The 16,758-nt window shown below is 40.6% G+C and overlaps 1 protein-coding gene across 3 annotated transcripts in view; it reads right to left on the reverse strand.

The window, feature by feature from the left end:
• The window catches only part of SGCD (sarcoglycan delta), a 564,070-nt gene that overhangs the window by 383,650 nt on the left and 163,662 nt on the right, over positions 1–16,758 (reverse strand). Inside the window, exon 1 of one of the 3 annotated variants that reach the window (XM_043597502.1) lies at positions 8,825–9,180. The exons of 1 other annotated variant lie outside the window; for it this stretch is intronic. The gene's annotated coding sequence lies outside the window, so the exon portion shown is untranslated. Of the gene's footprint in view, positions 1–8,824; positions 9,181–16,758 lie in introns of those variants that run through there. One more of the 3 variants, XM_043597487.1, reaches the window with a different exon arrangement.

Below are 16,758 nucleotides of genomic sequence, written 5' to 3' on the forward strand. Positions count from 1 at the left end.
CACCTTTCTTAACAGGAGTGACAGTCCTTTGCAGCAAACCAGCTGTGTCATACAAGACCAATGTTTCTTAAATCCCTGTGATGACTCCAACCAGAATCAGTAATGAGGATCCCAGTTGAGCATCTAGAACTCTTCTGTGACTTGGGGATCAAGCCATGCAATAATAATGAACATGACTCAAATACTTAAGACCAGACAATGAGATGCAAGCTGGAAGGGGACACAAGCAATATAAAGTTGAAATTATTATTTAACAGGAGAAAACCAGGTTCAGGGAGACCAGAGAGTAAGTCAGAAATAAGGCCAAAGTGGGCCAGAGAACCACAGGCTTCCCACAAATCCGGGCTTTGGTCTTTTCAGCTGTTTGACATCACTTTCATCAACCACCACGGGCACACCTTCGGAACAAAACCCAACGGCAAATCACAACAAACCCATTGGTTTGCTAGCCCAAAGAAAGCATGCAAATCTGATGACAAATGCTTGTTTAATGGTTACCATGTGCCAGACACTGTTCTAGATGTTTTACTGAACCTATATAATTCTCACAGTCATGTAATTATGAGGAAGGCGCTATTATTATCCCCACTTTACAGCTGAGGCAACTGAGAAACAGAGAGGTTAAGTCATCGACCCAAACACAGTTGGAGTGTTAAAGCAAGAATTTGAATTTAGATTGTCTGGCTGAAAAACCAATCCTCCTAACTCATGTTAAATGATTCCACACAAAAGTGTCTACTTGGTCAGAACAGCCTGATGACTAATGAAAAACATGTTTTTGTGACAGTTTGAGCGTGAATTTCTCAACATGGATATGAACTGTAAGACAATTCATCGATACTACAAATACTATGGCAACAGTAGTTGCTGGGGTACATATTCCTTAAGTACAGGCATCTTTCCCAGGTAATAAGCCATCTTTGATTGTGTCTCTGGAACCCACAAACTTTTACAGCATCATGAAAAACAACTACAACAAATTAGGCGCATCTTTTAATAGTGATTCAATAGTTCCATAAAATTAGAATTGATCCAGTAGATTTTCCCTTGACAATTGTGTTTGGTAATGATCTTTTGCTGTGCTCTCAAATATTTGCAATGAAATCTGTGGTCTGAAAGGAAATGCTATTTACCTCATTCTTAGTCATGTTATTTGTATGTATGTATGTTTGTATGTATGTAAGGAAGTATTTACATTTTTTTGTTTTATTTTAAATCAAGGCGTCCAGAAACAAACACGCTAACAATAATAGTGAAGTTATTACGTACTTGGATAAGTACCTGGCATGCCTCCATATATGTATGTATGTATGTCTATTAAGCTATAATTTACTTCCAGTGAAAAACACAAATATTAAGTATTCAGCTCAAGTTTTACAAATCTGTACATCTGTGTAAACAATATCTGATCAAGGCAGGGAATGTTTCCAGAACCCTAGAAAGTTCCCTTATGCCCCTTCCTAATTAATCCCCATCCCTAGAGGCAGTGACTGTTCTGATTCCTAGCACAATAAAAATTTTAATTCCATGTACAATACTATGATGTGATTACTCCAAGGAATATCTGACTTCAAAACCTGTGCACTAGGCATGCTGTCCTACTGCATTTTGCTCAGTAGATACCTACCCATGACCTACTCGACAGTGCCCTCTAAGAGAGTCAGGTCATAATGCTTTAATTTCTTTCCTATGCATCTAGAATGGTACTTTACGTACCACCCTTAAAAGAACTATAAAAGAAAGGTGATTCAAATCTTTTTTTGTTTTTTTTTTTTGAGAGAGAGAGAGCAAGAGCACCAGAGCAGGGGAGGGGCAGGGAGAGGGAAAGGGAGAAGGAGAGCGGGGGAGGGGGAGGGAGAGAGAGAGAACATATCTTAAGCAGGTTCCACACCCAGCACAGAGGCCAATGCAAGGCTTGATCTCATGACTGTGAGCTGAAATCAAGAGTCAGACACTTAACCAACTGAGCCACCTAGGTGTCCCTCAAATCATTTTCTATATTCTGAGGTTCAGAAAAGAAACCCTACTGAAAGATTACTATTGAAAACACCTATAGATCAGGAGGGTGGGGTTAGTGAATAAAGTGGACACATAACCCTCTCAAAGTAATGGGAACAACTCAGGTCCTACTACCTGCCATGCTGTGGGAGACCAGACTAGTGACACCCTTCTTTACCTCTTTCTAGATTATCTAGATTTATAGATAATATCTCAGAATGTCTAAATCCTTTGTAATTAGTTAAGAAAAAAACACTTGGTGATCCAAAATGTGCCTTTAGGCCAGCTCTTAGACTGTGATCTGCTGTTCGCATCCTTGGCCTGGCAAATACCAGGTGTAGTTTTGTCTACAACAGAAGTGATGCCACAAGCGTTTGAAGATCAGGGCCAACTTTGGGAGTTAATGTGTGTCATTACGTGGTCATTACGTAAGGATATTAAGAAACATCCTTAATAGAGAGAAGAACTGGCAACAGGAAAATGGAATGAAATTTAAAGAGAGAGTGAGCGAGCTGGAATGAGTACAGGACAAGAGAGATGATGGCGGACAACCACAGGTAAGAACAGGAAGGAAAGGAACACAGTGTGACTCTGCCTGTCCGCTATTCCTAGGTTCTAAGTAGTCTTCTTTCATGGAACATGCCACTCCCACTCCCACAACCCTAACCAGAGTTAGGACAACAGGGTGGTGTCTAATGTTTGCTTGGACGAAGGAGCTAACAGCTGATATTTATTCACTGAGCTCAAGAAGTAGTTTCCGTGGCTAAATACTTCAACCCCAGCTGGTAACTAACTGCAGGGTTTCCAAGAGTTCAGAAATATGTTATTTAGAATTCAGGGTGCTCATGAGAGAGTCTGATCCTATCACCTCACAAAGGAAAGTGGGCTGAAAAGGAGGGAGTTTCTAATCCCTGGCAATATAGTTTTTTATCAGGAAACTGGGCTTGTGTTAATAGGTGCCACTGCATTATCAGTTACAAAGAAGAATAAAGCCTTAGCTCCACATTCACCTACACACCCGGAGCTCCGTTAGGACAGCCACCAGCAAAGGTTTTCAAGCAAGCCAATCTCACAGGATTTATACACTTAGTGAACCGTGGTGACACCTTCCTCCCCAAGTCCTACAAACCTCTCTGACAGCAGGCCAGGGGCCACAGATTACAAGGCTTCTTTATATAAAGTGGTTCACACTTGGCAATTGGAATTTGAAATAATAATGAAGACAATCACTTCTTTGTGTGGCAGCAAAGGTGAAAGAGCACAGTGGAATCTGGAGAGAAATTCGGGCAACGCAGAAAAAGTAACTTGGATAACTCAGGGTAAAATATTCTTTCCTCTGCTGATTGTGCCCATATGTCTTTTTGTCATGGTTTGCCTATTTCATTCTTTGCCAGTCTGTCTCATGCTGTCTTAGTCAATATTAAATGTGTGTGTGTGTGTGTGTGTGTGTGTGTATCTCCTTCTGCTATAAGATCATCTCACCTCCCACTCTTCCTTCTTACTGTGCCACTTCTCCCATAAAATCACTCTCTTCCCCTTAGGTTAATATAGACGTTTGGTGTTCTGTTCATGGAATATGCACCTGGCAGATGACTGGAACTGAGTTCAGGGAATCATATTTTTGTCAAGAGGAGTTCAAGTAGAATGTGTTCAAGAAAGGTAAGGAGAATAGCACAGGAAAAGAGGAGGGACATATGAAATAATTCAAGATGCCCATCCTTGGGAAAGGAAGACTTGGACCTTCATAAAGTAATGGGAGAGCTTTAGAATTCCAAAAACGATAGATTATGAGAAACAGAAAACACTCTAGTGGCATCGGATCCCATTGTACAGGTGGGAAAACTGAGATCCAGCAATTAGTGAAGTCAGAACCTATCCCAAGATTTCTGACCACTTCTATCTTTACTCCCTTTCTCCACCTCACTTCTGCACCAAGTACCATCACCCATCTTAAATGTGGCTCCAGAGCCCATGACAAAGGGCATAGGTTACAAAGCGCAGACATGAACATTGGCTCAATTTGAGGAGACTTGAGGTGAGAAATGACACCCCGGCTGCCTTGCAGAGTAGAGAAATGACACCCCAGCTGCCTGCCATCATTGAAGGCACTGCCAACCCATGTGGCTGATATCTGTCAGCAATGCTATAAATGGCATCCCTGCAGTGGATACTGATTTAACCACATCTTAAACAAACCCAGTTCTGTGCACAGTGTCTGGCTGGCTTCAAAAGAATCACTCAGAGAGCTTTTAAAAATATAGAGACTCTCCAACTCTAATCTCTGGAATTCTGATTCAGGAGGTTTTGAGAAACCATGGAGGTGATTTCTGAGGAAACTTCCAATACTAAGATTCCAGTATGTTTCTCTTTTTGTTTGTTTTGTTTTGTTTTTGAGGCTTGCCTTCCAAAGTATCACTAAGTTATCATTACTGAGGCAATGCACATAACATGTAGTCCACACCAGACTCATAGTCAAGAAACAAGAAGTATTGCCATTGTCGCAGACTGCCTGTGTCCCTTAGACAGTCTTTTGATCTCAGTGTTCACTTTCCGGATCTCAGTGTCTGCTTTCATAAAGTGGAAGGAATAGATTACTGAGGCAGTGTTTTTCAAATGTATCTGTTTATTTGGTTTTGTTGTTGTTGTTGTTGCTGTTCTTGTTGTTTTGTTTTTTTGTTTTTAAGCATTTGTGGCCCCAACTGTCCATGCCTGTCCTACAGGCATCCTCCCTGGTGTTCACTGATAATAGATAGGCGCTGATAGGCTCATCATCTGGCAGAAATCTCGATCTGAATTTGTGGGTTCCTACTCCATACCCAGAGGGTGAAGCATGGTTGGCTGTAACCAGTATGGTAGTATCATCGCATGGGACCAGTGGGTACACAATCCAGTTCTAGGTGTGTATTCTGAGATGCGAGGGGAAGTCTACATAGGACAGGATCCCTTCCTGATGAAAGGGGCAAAGTCTCATGAGGAAAGGTGTTTTCCCCTTCATGCCCTGCCACCTGCGCCCTGACTTAGACATGATGCATGGACATGAGCATGGGAAGGTCAGCTAAAGGGCAGAAGATGGGGAAGCAGAAAGGAAGCTGTGTTCACTGGGGACAGTGCTCAGTTGTCGCACTAGCCCTGGACTGTCCAAGCACGACCTACACCTGTCCACGCCAAAAGCAACACCTTATACCTTTAGACTTCTGTGAGCAGAGTTTCTATTACTGTAGCCAAACACAAGTTTCACAGGTACTGCCTTAGAACTCCCTTTTCAGATGAAATCTCCTGCAAAACCCCAATACAGACAACAAGTCAAAGTAGCTGGGCTACAGTAGAAATACGGAGAGGGTGTTTCCAGTTCCAGAATCATCCTTCCCGAGATTCCTGACGAGGTTCTTCCATGGAACCAAAACCAGCCAGGACCAGCATCTCTTAACGTGGAGACCCCATGAGAGATCCTCAAATCTTCCCTGAGACCTGAGAGTTCTGCACCAAATCTGTTCTTGTGTTTTTCTTTCCTTTTTTTTTTTTTTTGATGTGGTTATTTGATGTAAATTTTGTCCTAGAAAATATAGGTCAGATTCACAACTAATGCCTACTACCACACAGCTTTGGTGTCTGTATTTGTATTAACCATGTGATCGCGTGGGTGACAAATGACTCCATTCTAATTGTCATGAAGAGAGAAAGGAAAAGAATGTGACACAACATAAAATGGCACATTCCTTCAAGGTGCAAATAAAAGGACAGAGTGAAGGTAGATGGGAAGAGAAAACAGCTGTTGAAGAATCAAGTGTCTGTCCAGGATATAGGAATGTAAGTGTGCTGGGATCAAAGTAATCTCTGGGTACGTGTTAGTCCCATATTCATGGTATAAACCTTATTAAATTCCATGGGGTGCCTGCGTGGCTCAGTCGGTTAAGTGTCCGACTTCGGCTCAGGTCGTGATCTCGCGGTCCATGAGTTCGAGCCCCGCGTCGGGCTCTGTGCTGACAGCTCAGAGCCTGGAACCTGTTTCAGATTCTGCATCTCCCTCTCTCTGACCCTCCCCCGTTCATGCTCTGTCTCTCTCTGTCTCAAAAATAAATAAACATTAAATTTTTTTTAATTCCAATAATGCATCTTCTACATAAGAAACCAAAGTTCATAATCTGAATGTTATGAGATATATTTCTCTGTATTCAATGCAAAATTTTGTTTTAGTACTATGTTTATTCAAGAATGATTAAAACAGAGAGGTAGTATCCAGGTGGGTATTTTCGGTTTGTACATGTGACAGTACAATAAAATAATTAAGTCGATAATGAGGGCATTGATTTCCCCCACAAACACCCTGTTATGAAAGGGGTTTCCATATTACTCATACTCAAGAAATTCTGCACTACAGGATGGCCCAGGTATCTTCCGGATGGTCATATCCAAGATTCTATGAAACTCCTAACCTTCTGAAAGTAGAATTAAACACTTTCACCAACAAATGGTACAGGTATGACCTTAGAGATGTTTTTTTTTAATTAAAAATAATTTAAATAATTTAATTCATCAAAATAAAGTCTATGGATCCTTTTATCTTCCTCTGAAAAACTTTGTCTTTATGACAAAGTGTCCATGGGCAGGGCCTAGAACCAACTGGTCACCACAATCACTCACCCACCCGCACCTGGTCCATTCACTCAACACCCCCAGTGGGAATACCTCTGGATGGAAGAAATAGGGGTTAAAAATAAAGCCTTAAGAGCCTGCTCCCTCGCTGCTTGGGAAATCTGAACCCCTGGGCGTTGCCGTTCTTACAAAATGTGCTTTCTGATTGCTTCCAGAAGGCACAGCGGGGCAGACTGGCCACAGGGTCTCCCAGCGTGTTAGAGGATAAAACGATTCTTGCCGAGACCGTGGTTTATCCACGCACTTCAAGCGAATGAATTGGTGCCTGCTGGTTTGTGCTGTTTCTAGTCCGCAGGCTTCATTCCTGGTCACCATCTCCTCCCTCTGCCCTCGCTGCCCCCTGTGTGCAGTGGCCACTCCTCTACCCTGTTGCCTGCACCTCTGCCCTGATTCCTTCTCCTCTACCCTCCCACCTCTTCTTTTTCTTTTCAAATGTCAAGGGAGCTTGGTTCGCCCCTCCTATACTTCCAAAAAAGGGAAACTATAAAGTTTCTTCCAAGTTTTAGGCGCTGCCGTTCAAAATTCTGTAACCCGGAGCTGCCATTTCACGCCTGCTCTGCTCAGTGCTTGACACAGGCTAAATTTAGACAAGTATGACATTAGAGCTCACTTGAGTCTCCTTTTTCACTGGCAGTGGGCTTGGCTATGGCTCATGTCAGTTCCTAATGTGTCCTGGCATTCTGCTCACCCAGTAGGCACTTAGGAAAAACACCAATGTAGTCACCGTCTATGCTGACTTCCAAATGCACATTTGTTTCTGTCCCACATCCTGTGTGTCCCAAACCCTCGCCACCCAACATAACACAGAGATAAGACTGATGAAAAAAATGTTTGCATGCCACTCTTCGAGTAAGCACCCCTGCTGGCCCCCATTTCCCAATTCCTTCCTCCAAGTGCACAACTGTGGAGAACATGAGGGCTGAGAGTGCGGACTTTCCACTGAGAGGACAGAGGTCGGCCTGCACAGACGTCTTACACAGAAGATGAAGAGCTCCAGCCCTGTATTTTCATTCACCCATCAATCTGGACTGTTAGCTCCTCACTGAGAGATTTTAAAACTAAAGTAAACACGCACCTGAATCCATTCATTCAACTCTTTCTCCAGCTTGACTCTTGGCCAAGACCCTTTGGAGAGCACAAGAGCTGTCACCAATTGCTCTGCCAGTAATCACAAAGCTGGAGTGAGATTTCGTCCAGCCCTTCCTGAGCTGAACGAGTTTCTTAAGTGCAATTACACAGTGTATTTTACAAATGCTAAGCACAGAATAAGGTAGAGCTTTCCCGGGGTGGGGTATAAAAACCTGTACTGCATTATAGCTGATACATATGAGGAAGGATTATTTAAAAAGTTGGGTTTTTTTAAAGCACTCTTTCCAGTAAAGTGTAAAATAAAATCAATTAAGGAGCTAAAATTCACCCCATCCTATGTCTGTCTTGTAGCAACGATTACGAAGAAACTACTGTTTTCCGTTTCCCTTTAGTTGTCTCTATTTCCAAAATACAGAAGTAGTTTTTGAGAGTAAAACTGCCACTAACTTTTCAACTCAGGATAGTTGAAAAGTATTATAGAAACAGAATTACAAAGGTTGATCCAGCATATTTCTAGGCAAACCTATCAGTGGGCTCCTTAATGACAGCCCAAATCCCATAGAATAATAAGAGATGCCAGGAACTCATATACACATATCTGCTCCCACACTCTGAAAATGTAATCCAAAATAGAAACTTCCAACTCTGATTCCTTGCTAAAATGAAAGCTATTTTCTGCTAAAAACACCCCTCTCAAAGCTCTCATGAAGCAAAGAACACAGATAGTTTCATCTCAAATGATCTTTCGTGCCAAAGAACCGTCCTTCCACGCAGATAAGTTAAAGAAGGTGGGAACAGGGTGACCGCCCAAGGATTCGCAAACTTTTCCTTTCCCGTTTGTGTTGCTAGCTAAATCCCAACTTTCAAAAGTGTCTCAGTCCTGCTGGAAATCAGAACTTGAAGAGGGTAGGGGGAGGAAAAAAAAAAAAAAGATTACAAGTCCACACTGAATGTTTGAAGGGATGGAGTTCTAACTTGCAACACACACGCACACCGGCCAAAAAACTCCCAGTACTTACAAACAAACAGCAGGCTGAGAAAGTGAAAAGAAGCGTGGAAATGTAAAAACTTAACAGTGCCCTACCTCGCTTGTCTGCTTCACAAAGCGCCTGATGAAAATCGCCCACAAGCCCAGAGTGAGCCGAGAGGCTCTGAAGGAGGCGGCCGCTCAGCCCGCCGAGCGTGAGCAGGCCCAGCCTGTGTTCAGAAGCTGCCCCAGTCAGATTTTCCAACTGCAGAATTGCAGCCAAGTCCCTGCCCATGCCTGAAGAATTTCCTGAACAGCATTCCCGTTCTTTCTCTGATGGCTTTGAAACCGTACTCTGTCTGTACTTCAATAAGGCTTTGTCAGGCCAACTCAGAGCTACTGGTCTGTCTCCAGCTATCAATGGGAAACACATGTGTCAAGCACAGACTCGCTCCCCTGCAACAGCGTCCGTGGCGTCTGCTGGGCTCACATTCACAACCCCAAGGGAAAGGGCTTCTAGAACCAATTCGGATCGTTCAGCCATTCTCCAGGTTCTGCTCTGTGCTGCCAGATGCCGGAGAGGAGTCTTCTGCTGCTCAGCACTGCCCATTTTTAACTTCTTCCCCTGGCAGGCCGGGGCTCAGCCCTGTGAGCCCACTGAGCTCTTGCCAGCCCTGATAACGAGCCTATTTACAGCTGAGAGATGCGAATTCTAATTGAATCTCCCTACCTGCCTTTGCCTCAGTCATTGCTCAAAATCTCAATTGCTGGAGGGGGAACAGTATTTTTAGCATTTCTAGATTTTGGTTCAGTACTTCAGAGTTCTCCCCTCATCCTAGTATGTGCATCTTGGCTGCTGCAACTAAAAATAATGCAATTATTTTCAGGCATTTTAGTTGCTGTCTGCTCTGTAACTGTGCTGGTCCAGGAATGTAACATTTCACATGCTCTTGAGACGTGTGATGGTTACAGGGAACAGAAAGGAGAAAATAACGTACCTTTAATCAGGATATGGCCTAATTCTGTGCACCTGTGATTATTTCCGGATGACATTCCATCAAGATGTCCTGTGTACATTCTGCTGGATTTCGTGATCGACTTTTGACGTTTCCTCTTACCATCAAACACGAGAAAATCTTGAAAGATACCACGAGGACACCCCTCTTCTCCTACACTGAAAACCCCATTTATAAAGAGTCAAAGCTAAGTTGTCAAGGTAACACTGTAGGAAAGGGATGATTTATAGAGAAAGCCTCATCTGTTTTGAGGGTTTTTTTAAATTAATATTTTATGTCCTAAAATCACGTCTCATTAGCAACTTATTTTAAAGAACAGGCTCACCAAATTTTAGAAAGTGTTGTGTGTTCCTGAGGGGCTGTTGTAAATAACAGGATCTGGTGGGGTCTTGCTTGAATTTAGCATCAAATTGCAATGGTGCTCACAGCAGGATTAGATTTTTGCTTTGGGAAGCAGTGTATGTATGTGTGTGGGGAGGGGAGCACGTGCACCTCTACGGTCAGGATGCAATTATAGAATCCGAGGACTTCAGAGTTGGAAGGAACCCCAGAGACCATCCAATCCAAATTGTTTCTACCCTTCATTTTGTAGAGGGAAATGGAGACCCAGACAGATGAGATGACTCATCCAGAGATGCAAAGACAGTTAATGCTGGAGCTGAGGTTGGAAAATGGGCTTTTGACTAATTTTCTATGTGCTTTCTCCATCCCAGCATCATTGGGGAAGGGCAATGCCATCTAACCTTCCCAGGAATAGGCTTGCAATCAGTTCCCCTGGGTCTAATCTTAACTTTGTCTCTCTTACTGACTGTGAATCTTGGCCAGCTTGCTTAACCCCTAAGGACCTCAGTTTCCTCATCTATAAAATGGAAACAATGATAGATTCTACCTCATGGAATTGTTGAGGAATTTGGTGAGATAACTCACATAAAGTGGCCTATAAGATACATTAAATATGATATGTTATATTTATGAAATATTATTACAGTGCCTGTAAATTTCAACTTAGTTTTCTCTCAATGGAGCAAATATTGGACTCTTTCTCTTAACTCAAAAAGCAAAACTGTGCTCTTACATCTAGTTTGAGCTCCTAAAATAAGTTATTTGTCTAGTTTTCTGCCACTTTACCTTTACGTAATAGGGGCCTATCTCCTTAAACATAGGCAAGTATCCTCATACCTTCTTGGAACATTAAGCCTACCACATAGCTACTTTTCATTTACTCCCTGAACTTAACACTCAAGTCTTTCCTCAAGATTAACTCACAGGAAAGGAAAACAGTGAGGCCAAATCTGCCGTCAGTTACATGAGGCTGAACAAAGTGCCATTTGCAGAGAACTGGACTTGGTCTGGAACCTGAAGAGCTCAAGATTACCACTCTAAAAATAGGAAACCACTAACAATTACAATTCCCTGTTTGGTAACTGTGACATCCTCAATTAACAACAACCATCCCTACCCCCTGCCCCGCCACCCCATCCCCCACATACTCCAGAAACTGAGAAAGAAAATTTACTGAGCAAACAGCTGCAATAAATTCTAAAGAATCAGATGTCTACCTGGGGTTCCAGAGTCTTTGTCTTAGAGCCAACAGCAGCAAGCAGTTAATGAACCACTAGCTACATATTAATCATGTTTAGTGTGCCAAACTACTTTCACAGAAACAAAATAGGTCGAGAAGTTAATTTTGAGAGGTTTACAAATGTTTTAGGAATCGGGTAAACAAACCAACATAAAGCAGCTGGAAAAAACAAGCTCCGACTTATACAAAGGCCGGACAATGGTGATGTGATTCAAAAGGTGCATCCCCAGTACCTTTCCCCCCAAAGTGCTTGCTACATGGCTCATTTCAGGGGGGATATTTGGAGAAAGATGGATCTGTTGTGACCAGCCTCATCACTGAAACTCAAAAATCCTGAAAAGTTATTTACCTCTTCTAATGGTAAGAAAAATTATCCAAAACTTGAAAAGAAGGCCAAAAGATAATCATGTGCTTTCAATGTTTTATGTGGTGTTTGTCACATGCTCTCTCAAGAATTATCTAAGGGAAATATGCTTTGCTCCATTTACTACTTGCTACTAAATAAAGGTCCAGAATTTAATGAAGTTATGTTACTTTAAAGACTTTTTTCTGTGAAAGGTAGAAATTATTTTTCTCCAGTAGAAAAAAAAAATAATCCCATGTGGTTTACTGCCCTGTGAAACATTAATCCGTTTTGTGTCCCACCTAGTAATCTTGTACTAACATTCTTTTATTAACACACCCATAATCAAAGAGCTCCTCAAATGTTCTTGGACCCAGTCTTACCATCATACTGATGTCTTCATCAATTAATGAGTCAAATTAAATTTCTGACATCTCTTTACTCTTTATTTGTAGAAGTCATGTTTTTAACTTCCAAAATGATAGTGTGATGTGGTTTCATTTTCCCCATCTGCATGATGAGTGTTATAAATCTCATGAGATAATGCATAATAAAGCACTTAAGGTATAATATTTGTTTTTTTAGTTTTGTAAAAGACTCTAGGGATTACTAGACTAGATCACTCAATAATCTCCTTCCTATTACATCTTCCAATCCTGTCTTTAGATTCTACAATGGCCACTTCTGCTAGAATCCTTCCATGGATGCTGACCTCCTAGCTTCTCAGAAACTTCTACTTTTAATGTTCTAAAATTAACAACGGAAATACATCTCCCTATGACACGTCCTGATTCTAAAGCCACTAACTATAAAGGTCAATTTAAAATTCCGACTTTAAGAATCATGTGAGTGAGAAAACTTCATTCTCAACTAGAACATCAACTCCACGAGGACACAGATTCTTGTCTACACCGTCTCCTGCCATTGTTTCCAATGTCTATGACTGGGAAGTAGTTGGACCTCATACTTACCCTCTGAATCAACAGAAGCCTTGGACTTCCTTGAAAAGGGAGGTCCTAAATCATCCTTCGTGAAGAACTACTTGACTACAATTTCAACTTCTCTGGTGCCATTGGATCATTTCTGCTCATGACAGTGCAGATTCCTCTTACCACCTCATTGGCCTCTTCTAGGAATGTTCCAGTTTGGCTAGTTTTCTCTTAAAATCTGATGCCGAGAGTTGAACAAACTCTTCAGGTGTACTAGGTCTAATTTGTGGGCAGAGGAACAAAACTCTCTCTCATTTAGGAACTATGTTTCTATTAGACCATGATAATCTTAGCTTTGGTGGCGGTAACCTTGAGTCATACAGAGAAGCCAGCTCGCAGAGCCTCTAGCACAGATGCACTTACATCTCCTACCTGGTTTACATCTGTGATTCTCCAGCCTAGCTTCACGTTAGAATCATCTGGAGGGAGCTTTTAAAATGACCAGATCCAGGGGCACACACCTGAGACTTTGATTTTACTGGAATGGGACAGGAACCCCGTAATCCAGGTGATTCTAATACCAGCCAGACCTCACAATCATGAAGTTGCAGCGATAACTTCTAAAACATAATCCTAAGCATGTCACTTTGCGAACTAAAATCCTTAAATGTCTTTCTTACTATTTCCTGAAAGGTAAGGACAACAACTGTCACCATGACTTAAAAGGCCTGGCTTCATCTGGTCCCTTGTCTACATCTTCTGTCTCATCTGCTGCCACTCTCTCTTCTTCAAAGAAATCGTGTATCTTCCCACTTGAGAATCTTTTACAAAGCTGTTTTCTCCTTCTGGAAAGACTTTTCTTTTTCCTAGAAGTTACCCTCACTCTCATGTTTTCAGTTCTTTAACTCCTATTCAACCTTCAAATGTATACTCCATTATCACTTCCTCTAGGATTTAGTTATCCCTGAACACAACAGCCCCCCATTACCTATGCCCAAAGACCAATACTTACCATAGATTTGATTACACATTTATTTGTATTTTTATTGGATCCATGTCAAAATGTCCTGATACAAAATGAATCTTTTCCATGAGAGCAGAAACCTCTTACTCTCTATTGGGTCCTAGTTCCTTCCACTGTGCCTAGCTCAAAGGAAGTGCACAAAATATACTTTTAAGTATGTGAATGCAGGGTTTGGTTTGGTTTTTTTAACCCAAGCGCAAGAATATGCACACAACTCCACTTCATCTTCATGTTTCAGACTTCATTTAATCTTTCTGACATGCTAAAACATTGTATTGTACTCAGGATATGAAGTTCTCTTATACGATGTAAATATTCCCCCAAAATTAACAAGCCTTTTACATGTTTATCTACAAGACTTTGTGCAAAATTACCAAGTCAGGTTTCTGGCAAAGACCTTAAGGTCTGAGATACAAGGTAGAATGGCTATGATTATAGGGTAGAGTGTTTGTTGTGTCACTTACTTGGGAGGGCAGGCTGAGATACTACTTTGGGGTCATCAAGAGGCACAAAGTAGTTACGCCACAAATCTGAAAAGAGGTATTTGCCAAGAATCTCTTGGTTACAGCAGTCAGAACTCATTCAAATTAGCATCAGAGAAAAAGAGGGGGTTCCTAAATCATGTAACTCTAATCTTAAGGTGGGTGCAGCACAATAGTTCTAATACAATCAAGGCTCTATTTCCCTCTTCTCTAGGCTTCTCATGGTTTCATTCTTAGTTTTGATTTACTGGGACGCAAAACGTCCACAGGTGATCTCAGTCTTACATGGAAAAATAAAAGATCTTTTCCATAAAGCATTCTAAGTAACCCAGCTTGAGCCACATGCTTATCCCTGAACAAATCTCTATGGTTGAGGGATGACATACTCGTGTTGTTCATATTTGGCTCATATGACAATCCCAGAGACTAAAAGGAAGAAATCAGCTCCATATGCACCACATGGACTCAGTAGGTTAATGAGAGAATTGAGAAAAAGTGGAAGGCAGACAAAAGTCCCATGTGCACTACGGATGATAGGGCACCCAAGACATATTCATAATCTTGCCCAGGGAAAGTTCTTTAAGAAGTGTTCTGAAACAACATTTAATTTAAGGATAGAAAAGCATTTACTATTTGTTCTTCCAATCCCTGAGCATTTGAGTTAATCTAATAGCAGGTGATTACAACAGTAACATTATGCTAGCCGTTCATTTCACAAATAATACCTGATGCAAAATGACACTCACCCAGCTTTGGCCCTTCCAAACAGAACAAATACAGCTCTGCTTTTCATTTGGCAAAGATAACATTATCTGGTTGATTCGGAAGAGACTTTATCTTTGGAGGAAGTCTAGCTCAGTGACAAATCAGTGACCCACAGTTTTGAGAATATCTCCATTGGCCCTAGTGTGTAAAGCTGAAATCATTTTCTGTTTTGGAAATTCAAATCTATGCATGGTACAGAATGAAGGTTTCTCAAGCTATGTCAGTACTTTGAGAAGGAATTGACGCACTTGGTAATTAATGTAACTAGTAATAAAATTCACTGTAGATATATCTTTTTAAAAGAAATTAATTAAGTACTGTAAAACAAATACTGGTATAGTTACACAAATGGTTCCATGCATTCTTTCCTTTTCAGCACCAAACACTAATCAATTCTCCCCAAATTCTTTTTGGCCAAAATATCTCACTGTATTACTGCTTGCTGAAAGTAAAATTCTTGAAATATCATATTTTTATTTGGAAGTAAAATTTATTGATCAATAAAAATGGGCCAGACTTCACAATAGGCACCCCGTGGTAGGCAGAAATAAATAAGGTCTGTACATGAAAAATGTTAGCACTGCTCATCTTTATTTTGATAGTCCATCAGTACTCAGTGGTACAAAATATAACTGTCTGATGTGGGAATTCCATGCTAATTATTAGCTGCCTGAATCCCTGAATCCTTGAGACCAAAGGCCTCAACACCAACTTCCAGCAACCATACACCAAAAAAAAAAATTAAAAGTTGCCAACAAGAGAAAATGCAATGTTACACATTTCAAATTATTTGATCTTTAGAAGGAATTCATTTAAATATGTGAAAGATACACAGTTGGGCAAACTCACAACTAGCATAGTGTTTGGCATATAATAGTTGCTTAATATATGTTTAGTGTTTTACTAATAATGAACATTGCTAGTAACAAATAAGATTTTGACATTACCAACAAATAAAAGCTGAGGGAGTTCATCACCATTAAACTTGCCTTACGAGAAATGATAATCAGAGTTCAGGTAGAAACAAAACAACATGAAAACATAAATAACAACGTGAAAAATCAAAGTATAGAAAGTCACTGATAAAGGAAAATACATAGTCAAATTCCAGAATACTCTAATAATGTAATGGTACATAAATCCCTCTTAACTCTAATTTCAAAGTTAAAAGATAAAAGCATAGAAACAGCTATAGCTACCATCATTTGTTAATGGGTGAATAATATAAAAATGTCAAGTATGAAATCAAAAGCATAAAATGTGGGGGGGGGACAAGTAAAAGCATAGAGTGATTTTGTATGCAATTAAAGTTAAGTAGTTATCAGCTTAAAGTATACTGTTATAACTGTAAGATGTTTTATATAAGCTTTGTGGTAACCACAGACAATAAAACCTCTACTAGATACACAAATGATAAAAAGGAATCAAAACATACTACCACACACACACACACACACACACACACACACACACACACACATCACAAGAGACAGTGAGACAGGAAGAGAAGAACAAAGGAACTACAAAAGAATCAGAAAGCAAAACAAAAAATGGCAATAATAAGTCCTTATCAATAATCATTTTAAATGTACATGAATTAAATTCTCTGATCAGAAGACACAAAGTGGCTGAATAAACAGAAAAAAACAAAATGCCACAATATGCTGCCTACAAGAGACACATTTTAGCTTTGAGAAGACATGTACATTGACAGAGAAGGGATTAAAAATAAAAGGTATTCCATGTAAACGGTCACCATAAGACATCAGGAGTGGTTATAGTCACATCAGACAAAATAGACTTTCAGTCAAAATCCATCACTGTATAATAATAAAGCGGTCTATTAATTATCAGCATTTAACCATTGTAAACATATATGCACCCAACATTGGAGCATCTCAATATATAAA

This window comes from Prionailurus bengalensis, chromosome A1, assembly GCF_016509475.1.
Source record: "Prionailurus bengalensis isolate Pbe53 chromosome A1, Fcat_Pben_1.1_paternal_pri, whole genome shotgun sequence".
Classification (NCBI taxonomy): domain Eukaryota; kingdom Metazoa; phylum Chordata; class Mammalia; order Carnivora; family Felidae; genus Prionailurus; species Prionailurus bengalensis.